The sequence below is a fragment of the Diadema antillarum genome, unplaced genomic scaffold, assembly GCF_040938485.1.
Source record: "Diadema antillarum isolate AM-2024a unplaced genomic scaffold, OU_Dant_1.0 seq00001146_RagTag, whole genome shotgun sequence".
NCBI lineage: Eukaryota > Metazoa > Echinodermata > Echinoidea > Diadematoida > Diadematidae > Diadema > Diadema antillarum.
In genome coordinates, this window is record NW_027271958.1 from 624,591 (window position 1) to 637,295 (window position 12,705).

Genomic DNA, 12,705 nt, shown 5'->3' on the forward strand with positions numbered 1-12,705 from the left:
TAAAGACAACCCAGCAGAAGCAGGTGCATTCTATGACATAAACACAATACTTCTCATTGGATCACCTTACTAATGTATAGATGTCATTCCATAGGCCTTGTAACAAGCTATTCAGCGCATTGCAATACATTGCAATATCGGTCACTACTGTGTACACCGCAATGTATCACTGGGTTTTTGTTCTTGAGAATTTTGTGAATTGAATGCTATTTGCAAATTCAACAACACACACAAAAAAATATTATTAACTATGATTCTGACATAAATACAATATGCATGTGTACAACTTGTACATGTATCGCCCCACTGATTACTATACTCTATGATCGTGACTTTAACTACTCGCGAAATTGTCGGGAAGTCCCGATTCGAAAAAGAAAAATGGTACTCGATAGATTATGGCATATAAATTTTGGGTATGAAGTTGCTCTATCCATATACAATGTACATATCCCCAGTAGGATGAAGGTGAAGAGGACATTCTAACAGCAATGTAGTGCTTCTGTCTGTCTGTTTGTCTGTCTATGTATGTGTGTATGTATACACATTACAAAATTGTACCTCATTGTGCTGCTGGAGTAGTGCTCACCTTAAGTCCCATATATCTCTGGGTTGATGAGTGACCCACATTCATGCAGGGCTATATCATCTAGCCATCCGTCTAATGTGGTTCAGCTAATATGAGATGGTGATGACTCCTGCATTCTGAGGCCATGCAATATTCATCAGGATGGATTAAGCGTTGTTCAGCACAGAGTGGGCATCGATGGGAGAGGGAATGGGGGTGGGGGTAGATAGATGCAATGGATGGTGTGAGAAAGATGAAACCTACAAGGGGGTTCCTTATAGGTATAGTTAATTCTTGAGTATGGGTATGTTTCCTTACCTTGTGATGAACCATAGACAATATACTGTATAGTGTTATGAGGGAAGAGACTGGCTAGTAGTGCATAAATCTTGGAAGGGAACTAGATGTGTTATGGGATGTGGCTCTATTAGTGATCATCTCATCAACACTAGTGTGCAAATATATCTATGCTTTGAATAGATATGGAAAAATACAGTTCACATTTTGCCCTAAACGTGTTTTCATTCATACAACTTTGTGAAGTTATTTGAATTTGGTCCATTTCTTCTATCTCTGAAGGCTGTTGATGTTTTGTTTTATTGTTGTTTTTATTTTTTGCTGTGTTGTTGGTTTTTTTTTCTTTTGCTGCAGAGAATGGTTCCATAAACCATTTGAATGCAGTAGCAATATGTTGTTTCAGGCCATTGCATAACGTAATCTGCAGGTGATTTGACCTGTGAGAAGCTTTGAAAGTATTCTCAGTGCATTTTGTTTCTCATTGAAAGATCGAAATGAGGCAGGTGATGAGCAATGGTTGCCCAACTATGTGTGCAAGGTCATTCAAATTGATGATGTGACAATATCGAGCCATTTATGACTATTGTGAGCATTTTACCGAGTGGCAATAGGATAGACAGCTCAAAGCAGCAAGCACTAGCTCATTCTGCCAAACAGGTACTATGGCAGCCATGTAATGGACATTTCATGGCCGAGCTATTCAGGCAGCTTGCATTATTAACAGCACACATGTCTCCCTGTCACTACGATGCGGAATTTGTCAAAGTTGCTTTATGCATCTAGGCCGTATAAACATATGGCACATAAAATATCATATATATGCATCCCCCCTTGTGGATGTTATTTTTGCATAAAGTCAGCTCAAATTATCAATTTTTTTAGACATTTCGTGCATATTTATTCTTAGTACACAGGATCTGGATGTGATTATAATCCAGTGTTGCATGTTGATTTATGCATGAACTCAATATGCATCCTGTAAAAATGCTGAAATTTGATAGGTCTGCTTTTGTGACATTTTCTAGCAGCAAGTGTGCAGATGGTATTGATTCAAGTGGAGGGCTTGTAGTAGATGCCTCTTCTGTTGGATAGTGCACCTGACCCTGAACCTTCTCAAAATTTATTTTCTAGATATAATCAAAACATATCAAATTCAAGCAAATACATTTGTGGAGAATGAAGACAAGTCAAGATTCTCTTTTGGATGATGCTGAGTGAATGGTAAGAGATGTGTAGGCCTAATATTTTGTAGTCTTCTTGGTACATCCAGATGTTTGTTAAATAAAATCTGACCTGGGCTGGAAAATAGAATGTAACATCTCAACTACTACAGCTGGTCACTGTAACATACTTGTCATATTTTGCATTCAGACATCTTTGGTTGACTGTGAAGCCATGTTTCATGTTTGTGTATTTTTCTAGTCAGGTCATATGACAGCATTCCTGCCATTTCTTACTAGTTGCTGTCTCCAAGAGTTGCATATTTACACCAGACACCTGGAGAATAAAGTTATAGATTGATGTTGATCTCTTCCTTTGAGAGTGTTTGTAGCATATGTGTGACATTCAGTAGACAGGTTTTACAATGTAATATTTCCCTGTCCAGAGTTTCCTTCAGCCCAAATACCTAGTACGTACCCGGCAGGCATATAAACTATGTATCTCACCTGCTTCTGCTAGTGTGGTAGTAGAGCAGGTCTGTTGTATGCTTTGAAAACATCTGTTATTTGGGTCAGGCAGTCTTCTGGAAAACTCGGAGGCTGTCATTGGTGACTTTGACATACAAGCATAAAATGAAATAAAATACAAAACTGGTCCATTAAACCTTAACTTTGCACAACACATAATCAGGGAAGAACGATTAATATTGCGTGCCGTTACAGTGGTTGAATTGTTCGTAGAAGTGTGCATATTGTGCAGTTTTTCCTAAGATAGAGACAGTGTGTGTAAGATCATAAATTCCTCACATGGTACTTAAAAACAAAGATATATTTCAGTCGGTCTCACTCTGTGGTAGTAAGACCCTATGCATATATTCATAAATGAGAGTTATTTCTTGCCACCAGTGCTGAAAACAGAAGAAAAAAAAATAGCTGTGCTAAAAGCATCCAGCTTTTTTCCACAGTGTTCACATAAGCTGTCCCTGAAGGCATGAGCCATCAGTCCAGCGCCATTTGACAGCACTGCATTATCTCTCATTGAAGCGTAGATTATGAGACGTTGCCATGGGGCTCCCTTCAAATGTAAACTTTGAGTCCAAATGCACTGATGTGAATACATGTACACAACTCCACTGAGTACTTACTAGGTTGTAGTAAATGGCCCAAGCAAATGTACAAAGTCTTTGATCTGCTTCAGTCATAATTTATCCCGTTATAACTTAGTTTGTAAGCTGTTATTTTCACAAGTGTCCAACCTTTATGAATTTTGCGAATCACTGTTGGACTGCATATTCAACAACATGCAAAAATAATGCTGTACACTAGGGTAACAGTGCACTTATAATTGCCTCAGTGTCAAGTCACGAAAATAACATCTTACACAAATATCTGAGACTTCCTCATTCGCAAAAATACCTGTATAACTATGCAAAAATAACAGCTTATATACAATAACAGAGACTTTTGGCAATGAGAAGTAAACTGACTTCATATCACATTTGTGGGAGAGCACATTTACAATTATAAATTTACAGGAATATCGTTATCCATGTATCATTCAGTAGTATAGCTCTTAATCTTGGACAGAGTATACATTAATATTTCATGTGACTGTGGTACTTGTCGACAGAACAAATTTAAAGCTGTTTGACATTGATTGGAAATGCAAGTACACGTGTAGACTCGCTTTGTGTGGACCACTACACACTGTATGCATCATATACTAAAACTAGAAACCACTAATATTCTACAACAGTGCAAAATAGTTTTTCGTTCATGTGAAGATCAGTTTTTATTATTCATTATAGTCTGGAGGCATATCATACAGAACATGAAGAGGCCTGTAAAACATTGATATGTGGTGTGTTGAAAAAGCCGGTTGGATTGAGTTTAACTAATCTACACATAAATCGTAACGAAACCCAATGAAGGTCCAAATATAGAAAGAGCATACATTTACTATGGTCATGATATACATAATAAATACTGTCATCTTAGTGAGATGTGAGATGATTATTAATGTTCAATGTTGCTACACATGTGATTAAACTGAACCAAACCTTGCACTCCCTCTCTCCCTCAGTGCTAATATAATGTATTTCTTCCATATTCATATGGGACTATGTGTCTGCTGTTGTGAGCTGTGTCCACTCTATTCTCAAGTGTAATCCACTGGTTTCAATTATTTGTACATTTTCTCTTTTATATTTTGCAGGCTGCCACACCATTTGAGGTCATTTTCTCCCATCCAGCCTCATTGGAGGTGAGCATATCAATATTGCTTTGATGTTGTCATTGACAATTACTGTCAAAGCAGTTTTTACTAGAACATTTAAAGAGAAAGTAACACATGAAACAAATTTCTCAGTTGGTATATTCGTATTACTATATACACTCAGCAAAAAAAGAAAGTAAACACTTTTTCGAGTTCAAAATTTTCATAGAAGATTTTCATGAAAATCAATATATTTTATACCATATTAAAGGTAATTTAATTGGCTATCAATCTAGTAGGTCAATATAAAAGGAAACGTTATGCATGAGTGAACACATTTGTTTTTATCCTCCAAATCACAAAAGTAAAAATTGCAAAAATTGACATATTGTCTTTCATTTGCAAATGCCCTTTAAGACAACAATGATAACAAAAGACCAGTTTAACACAAAGAGAGACACAAAGAAATGGCAAAAATAAGTTTATATTCTCTTAATCTCCTTATAACCTCAAACAAAATAAAAGTGGGAAACTTCAGGGCGGAAAATAAGAATTTTTACTGAACTAAAACTTCAAGTGACATAGGGAGTAAGGGCACGAAGATGATTAAATGAACAGAATATCTTTATTTCATTCATTCAATTTAGTAATTTAAGAATTCATAAGACAAATTCAAGAACCAAATATAATTTACAAATTTCCTAATTTGAATATTCAATTCAAAATTCTACCATTTTTGTTAATGTTGCTTATTCTCTCATTTCATGTGACTTTTGATTTGACAGAACATTCTTCATTTTCCTCCATTATTTTTAGCCTTTATTGATCTTTTGGGCTTTAAAGAATTTATAGAGATCATAGGTATATTTTTGAAACTGAATCCATGTTCATTATTGTGTCAAATTTGTCTTTTGTTCTTTTTGTTACATGGAAGAGCATTTACGCATCAATGACAGCTTGATCATTTTTGCAATTTTCACTTTTGTGCCTTGGAAGAGAAAAACAAAGGTGTTCACCCATGTGTAAAGTTTCCCTTTTTATTGACTTATCAAGTTGATAGCCAATTAAATTACCTTTCATATGGTATATAATACGTTAACATTTCACCAAACATTCTATGAGTAATATAAACTTGAAAAAGTGTTTACTTTCTTTTTTTGCTGAGTGTATTATATAGTTGTGAAAGTTTGATTGTGTTGGTTTTCATTATTATACAGATTTTAGATTTTTAAAAAAATCAGCAACAACCTAGTTTTTGTTACGTTTATGTGTAAAGCTGAAAAAATATTTTTAGGTACTAGTTTTAGTTTGCAAATTATATAAACCAAACATTTGGCAATGTGTGAAAGTGGTATTCAGTTGTGTATCTGCATAAAGGTGGAAGTACAAATAGTAATACTCAGTAGTAGTTGAGTAGTAGTAGTAGTCAAAGCATGAACAACAGTTATGATAAAAATAATGATATCAGTGAAAATAATTATAATGAGATATCTATCACAATAAGAGGAACTGAGTTTAGATGAGGGAGATGTCTTTTCATATATCACTGATATTGCTGAAAGCTTTCTGCTTTTCTGCCATTGAATGTGTAGAGTAGAGCAAAATACACTGTCTCCTTGGTGTATATTGATATAGGGCCATAGTTGTAAAGCTTGCTCATCTGAAAATAGATTTTCTGACCACGAGAGAGAAGAGAAAGAGGATGCCTCAAATTGTACAGATCTTCTATTTGCAGATCCAATGCATGCTTAGCATTGTCCTCATTTGAAAGGTCAACAGCGAAGCAATAAATCCTGGCTGATTTACACTCCCAATAAACAAAACTCCTCTTACCCAAATTGCAGTAGAGATAAACTGGGCTCCTCAGGCACTGGCTCCTGTGATGCTGTGAAAACTCAAAACCACAAGAAAATTTCTCCCCCACCCCCCCCCCCCCCCCCATGCTGTCAAGAGTGTACTAGCATCATGGTGAATGAATGAAGATTTACTGCAAATCTCTTTTCTATAAATCATTTATCATTACAATCAAAACCAAGATGATTCACTCATCTTATAGAATAAATGAGGATATTGTACATGCCTTCAATCAATCTTGGATCTTAATAAGGAATAATTTAAACCAGCCTATTTTGTGAAATTAGTAATCCACCCGCATAATGCCTTGTTGAATATTGTGTCGATTCATTCTGGACAACCACTGATTTGTTTGAATACAAACAGTCTTCATAGTGTGCTCACAGGATCAATATTTGTCTCTTATTGATCACCAAGAAGGGGCGACCTCATTTCAAAGGCTGCCCTCACGTAGAAGCGAAGAGTGAAGCTCTTCATATCACGGTATTGTCATTCATATCTATCCTTCAGCTGCCATACTTAGCTTTTACATAGTGACATTGAATCATACTTTTGATATTTTTCTACTTCGACAATGTCTGTTGTAGACATACTGCTTATGTAGCATCCTGGGATCACGTGTTCACTTCTATAGTTTGTAGTTATCAAAATCCTCCCTGCTCACTGCTTTGCTGCAGTAGCTGTGTTCTCAGAAATGCAGTGGTCACCTCTTACACTTCGCCTGCCCCAAGGAGCTATGGCAGTGGATTGCAGTAATGGGGCCCAGGGATAACCTTGAACGCAGACTTTCCCATAGTGACTCATTCTCACTCATTCCCCAGCCAATCAGGGTCTGATTGATGAACAAGTCATGCCTTTGTCTGCTCTATAGAAAACTAAAACAAGAACGGCACAGAACGAGATGGAAATAGACATGTTACATCCCGTGCTCCGCTCTAGTAGTCATTAATGATTGAGGCTCTGAATCAGTTGTTATGATTGTGAAAAAATTGGGAGAATGCGCACAACATGCCCAGTATTTCTCAAGCAAGGCAATACTACCACCTGTGGTAGTGTTCAATGAGAAATTTTGAATATTTTGCATCAGTTTGATATGAAAGAAATGTATTCAACAGGTTCATTTTAGCCCTAGTGGCAGTAGCTGATATGTGTTGAACACATTAAAAGTACATCCAGTCATTAACTTCATAAAGTTAAAATGATACATATAGCTGTCTTGTATTCTTCAACAGAAAATAAACTGAATTGGCACATCCAGAAAGGAGAGAACCCAAATATTCTGCCCCTTATAAACTTCATTTATGACAGAGAGAGTGCTTTGTCACACATGATATACAGTAGGTGCCTATGTACTTTCCACCATGAGAATATTTTTAAAAACTGCTGATTTTTTTTTCTCACTACTGCGCTCTGTCCCACTCACTCAGCCGAACAATAAAATAATTTACTGATGTATTCAAATATTATGGTAGTTTTCCAAGAGAACTTAGTATTGTAACAAACTATACCACCCATCTGTATCTATGTCCAATACATTTCACTACTAGGGATCTAGATGGCATTTGTTGTTGCTATGTTATGCAAGTCTGAAGTAACCTTCTATAATTGTCAGAATCAAATGTAATGCATCTCTGAATTTGAACACGCTTGGAAAGTGGTCTACTCAGCTACCATAAAGGACTGTAAATGTATGCAATGAGATTGCAGGGCTCGACACTAACGGCGGCCCGGTGGCCCGGGGCCACCAAAAATGAAAGTCGGGCCACCAAATTTCAGAAAAGGGCAAATTTGGTGGCCCACCTCGGGCCACCCAAATTTTTTGAAAAGTGTGTCAATAAATTCGTAACTTTTTGCGCCAGAAATGCATAAATGCATGCGGCGGGTGTGCGACTTATCAAAAAAAAAAAAAGGACTTTTATCAATTTTTTTTTTTTCGGGCCACCAAATTTTTCTCTCGGGCCCACCAAAAATTTGAAATTGATGATTTTGGTGGCCCCATCGGGCCACCGAAAAATAAAGTTAGTGTCGAGCCCTGAGATTGCCTCATGTACTAGAAAGAGAGATTTGAATCCTTTAAAAATGTATTCACTGAACTACACTAATTGTATTCTCTGTCACACCAATTATCTACCCTCAAGGGTACCACCTCTGTAGCCTTTACTGAGTGTAAATCAATGAATCAAAAGCAGGAAATCATGTGATTAATTTCTGGAGCATGTGCATCTTGTGTTCAGTAAAATAACAAAAGTTTTCACACTGCTTCACAGGGAGTGAAATCATGAAACTGATTGGCAAAACTTGACAAGTTTGAAGGTGACAACAGTGTGAAGTTTAGTGAGCCACGTAACAAGGATCCTTCAGGGAAACTCAAAATAATCATTCATTTGACCATGTCATTGCTTGCCTGATATTTCAAACTGAGTAGGATGAGGATTTGATTTTTCACAGAATTATGTGACAAGTTTATCCCCTTGTCTTGAATCGTGTGTAATGAGGTGCGATATTATGAATGTATTCCAAGCAGAGTTAGGTAAAAATAGGTTATGATAATGAATGATATTTCATAACTGAGTCATAACATGGCTGGTGGTTCTTAGTCACATGACCAAGATGACTCCTCCAAAATAATGTTTGGATTAAATAATATTATTACATTATAACTTCACTTCATTGATTGATTGCTTTATTTTATGACAGAAGTCTTCTAGCAGAACCCTATAAGAAAATTTGGATTGCAGATATGTTAGTGCAAGAATATTCAAGGGAAATATAAACTGAGAGTGCAAACAGTACAACCCAAGAAATATTGGTGTGTTTTCATTGGTTTGTTTTCATTAGTGAGGTTCCATCATTATGATAATAACTTATATTGCAAATCTCCTGTAACCATGTTAGGCATCATTCATTCAATACACAAGATAATGGTGTGGGATAGGGGAGCCTGATACATGCAATTTCTGGTGCTAGAATGTTTTAACTTGTAAACAAGTATGTGACAGTAGGACATATTTCCACTGAACTCCCTCAGGTCAACTGTCAACATGCCTGCCAAACCTCCCAGCCCATCCACCTAGCAATTTATGGGATCCGTGCATTTCTGAAAAATTGTGGAGTCTGTATTAATGTAGGTCATGGCAGGATGTTTACCACTCCTCACCACACTAATCAAGTTCACGTAAACAGACTGGAAAGCAGTTAATTTGCATGTGAGCTCTGCACTGCATCACACAGCATGCTGACAAACTTGGGATTCTGGGCTGGGAGGGGAGCATTGATGTACCCTGGGCAGGGTATAAAGTGACTTGATAAGCCTTTATTTAGACACATATTTATCATTCACACTCAGGAGATTTTCATGTGCGCACCATCCATTACGTTCTGGAGCCTGACTGAATATAAACCAATTGGATCAGAGAGGAATACATTATACAGCAGCTGTGCTACAATGTGACTCCAATGCGACTGTTATCTGTCCTTATGGCAAAGCTAAACGTAGTTTGCGTGCACTGGCAAACAATATTGGGAATTGAGGCTCCAGTGCTTTTTTTATTTACCACAAAGACTGCTTTCTATAGATGAATATGGCCTTGAAAGCTTTCTGCTAGATGTCACTGACATACTTTGCCTTTTCACATGAATGTTCTGGTATGATAATTGATCAAATACCATGGAGTGATTGTCATCAGCTATCTCTTGTTGCAGGAATTCTCTTGTTCTTTCTTTCAATTATTTAGTACCTCATAAGCTGAGGTTGCAGCATGCTTACTTGTTCTATTTCAATTCCTTTTGGACCTTGCCTGGTGCTAATGTTCATGATCTTCAATTGATTTATGATTTTTTTTTAAGGGAAGATTTCGAAAAAAAAAAAAAATCATCGACATACTCAAGAAGTGTTTGAGACCTTTTCAGAGGAGTAAAAATCACTTCTAATTATATCTCATGATATTCAACATGTTACCCATCATCTTCCTTTACAATGACAGTCTTTATCAAGTAAATCAATATCTTGTCAGTCTTGTCAGGCAAAGTGTTACAGTTCATGATAAGTGCAGCAGAACAGGGTAAAAATGGTTTTCAGGTAGAATAGGGTGAAAGTGGCTTTCAGGGAAGATTTCGGAAAATATAACACTTTTTCTTATTGGTCTGAGAAGGCAAAACGCAAGGCTGACTTAGTGTGAATCAAATTACATCATGCAGGCATACATAGAGAATCAACTAACTCTGAGAATGCAGTTTGCAGAGCCCTTCTTTCATCATTGCATACTGTGGAATACTACAATGTGATCAGTTTTTGGATACTGTAAAACCATAATCTTTCATGGCCTAAAATTTTCGCAAATTTGAGCTGATGGCCTTTTTCGCAGTATGAAACTTTTTGCAATTGCCACTGGCATTCAATGCATTGGGTACACAAAACCTCTTGTGTGAATCTTGGCTCCTTGCGTGAAAGTCACAAAAATATGAGTGCTCAAATTTCGGGTTTTACAAGTAGTATCATCTAAGGGAAATAATGTATCAGGCAAACATGAACATCTCCTTGACAAGGACACAAGAATAGGTGGCTTCACACTTAAAAAGAGAGATCTTGATAGACTACGGACCTGATGAAGTAAAGGGTTAATGGTAAAAATATGTTCCTAAAAACCTCGTTATAACACTGTTTTACCTGATAGAATGTATATTGTTTAGTAATTCATAATTAACATGATTGGTTTTTGTATGCTGCTTTTTTTATTTTTTTTTTCTTTTCTTGTTTATTTCTATTTGTATAATCATGTTTTTGATCTCTGTAATTTTGTTTGATGTTGTTTAATAAAACAATTGAAAGATTAAAAAAAAAGAGAGACTGCCACAATTCAGTCTCCCCAGAACTACCTTGATGAAACAAGCCAAAGATTCCGCCACCTCAATTGTTTGCCTCTACAGAATTGCTAAAACTTGCCTGAAGGCAGCCATATGAATTCGTAAGAATATTGTCCTTATAATTAGTTTACAATAGTAGGGAGGATTTAGTAAAGCCACAAAGACCCAACTGAAATCAGTTTGAATAGAAAGAGCAGTATAACTTGCAGTACTTGCATAGAACCAACATTTTTATAGTAAGTATTGTTCTCGACTAATTAAATTTTTACAATTCTTACAAACACACCCATGGCAGTGCAAATGCAGTAGACCTCTTACTGTGACCATACCCACTGACCCCGCCCTGTAGCCACACTCTATAACATGCTCCTAGGACAGTCACCAGTAAAATATTACTCTTGTCATCCACGCACTGTGCCTCTATTCTCTCCTTCTCTCCCTCTCATCTCATTCTTTCTCTCGGTCATTCTCTTTCTCTCTTCCCTCTACGTGATTTTCGTGATCCCATCTTCTCTTCCTGAGCAGTCTTCCCCCTGGGCCCTCACGGTGATATCTCCAGAGAAATAAACCGTGTTCACATGCATGTATCCCAAGGTGATCGTGAACTCGGGTTTAGCCAGGCATATCACTGCATGCTCTGTTTCCGCCATCTCATCGCACATGTATGCCATAGAAAAATGAAATGCACCTGTTGCCAGTTATGAAATCAGCAATAATGCTAACAAATCATCTTTTATTCATACTAGTTTGACAGCTATGTTCCTTCATGAAAAAAAAAACCAATCTTCAAACATGTGGCACCTCTTAAATCAATCATGTCCATGCCATGCATACAGTATTTGATTCATTTCAGAGCAGTTCAAATAGTTGATGAAAGCGAATGTTTGACTTTTATCATTAAGCAAGTATGCACCGTGTAAGAGATGAAAAGTCGTCTTCTTCATTTGCACTCAGCTAGAACTGTGAACACACCCTGAGATTGCAGATGAAATTATGTGCATTTTACCGCCTTGGATACCGTGGCAGGCCGTTTGATCAGGTTATTACACAGACTCATCTCTTTACCCAGAGGCCCCTGCACAGTAGCTTGGTGTCCAATAAATATCCTAGACTCTAATTAAGAATGCGGCAAACTTGCAGTGAGTTGAACACAGGATTGAATCTTGTCTTGTGTTTTGCTTTTTCTTTTCTGCCAACCTCCCTTCTGTTGATTTTTCCTTCTTCTTCTTTTATATAGTAATATGACATTTATTCAAGAATCCTAAAGTAAATCATTTTGGGAGTTATCACTTCAATGCAAATTATCATGCTTTGACTGGTAAGCCTTATTATACATGACACTGTTGTATATTTTGTTGGGTTTGTTGTTCTATGTGTTTACCATTGTGTGTCTTCCATAGGCATGCACAACTTGTGCAATTGGCTGTGAAAATTAACCTTCATGCAAGTCATGCTTGATATCTTTGCCCTTTCTGAGTATTAACATGATCACTGGCTCCATGTCAACAGATTTTGGGTTGATGTAGCCAGGGTCTCATACTATGTAATTATTTAGCTTGCTAGACTTACCATGTGCACAAACTTTGTATTACTAGTACATGATTTATTAGCAGAGCTTTGTAGTTCCAGAGTTGTAATTATATGCTATGTAAGGGGATCATGTGGTGTATCTTCATCTGTTTTGGTGAATCAAGTCATATCTATGGTTGGGACATATTTTAAGCATGCAAAGTCCACTGTAAAAATGT

General features: G+C 36.8%; 1 long non-coding RNA gene across 1 annotated transcript in view; it reads left to right on the plus strand.

Annotated features, from left to right (window-relative positions):
- The window catches only part of LOC139744199 (uncharacterized), a 94,200-nt gene that overhangs the window by 54,783 nt on the left and 26,712 nt on the right, over positions 1-12,705 (plus strand). Inside the window, exon 2 of the long non-coding RNA XR_011711811.1 lies at positions 4,241-4,288. This is a non-coding gene — a long non-coding RNA (uncharacterized lncRNA). The remainder of the gene's footprint in view (positions 1-4,240; positions 4,289-12,705) is intronic.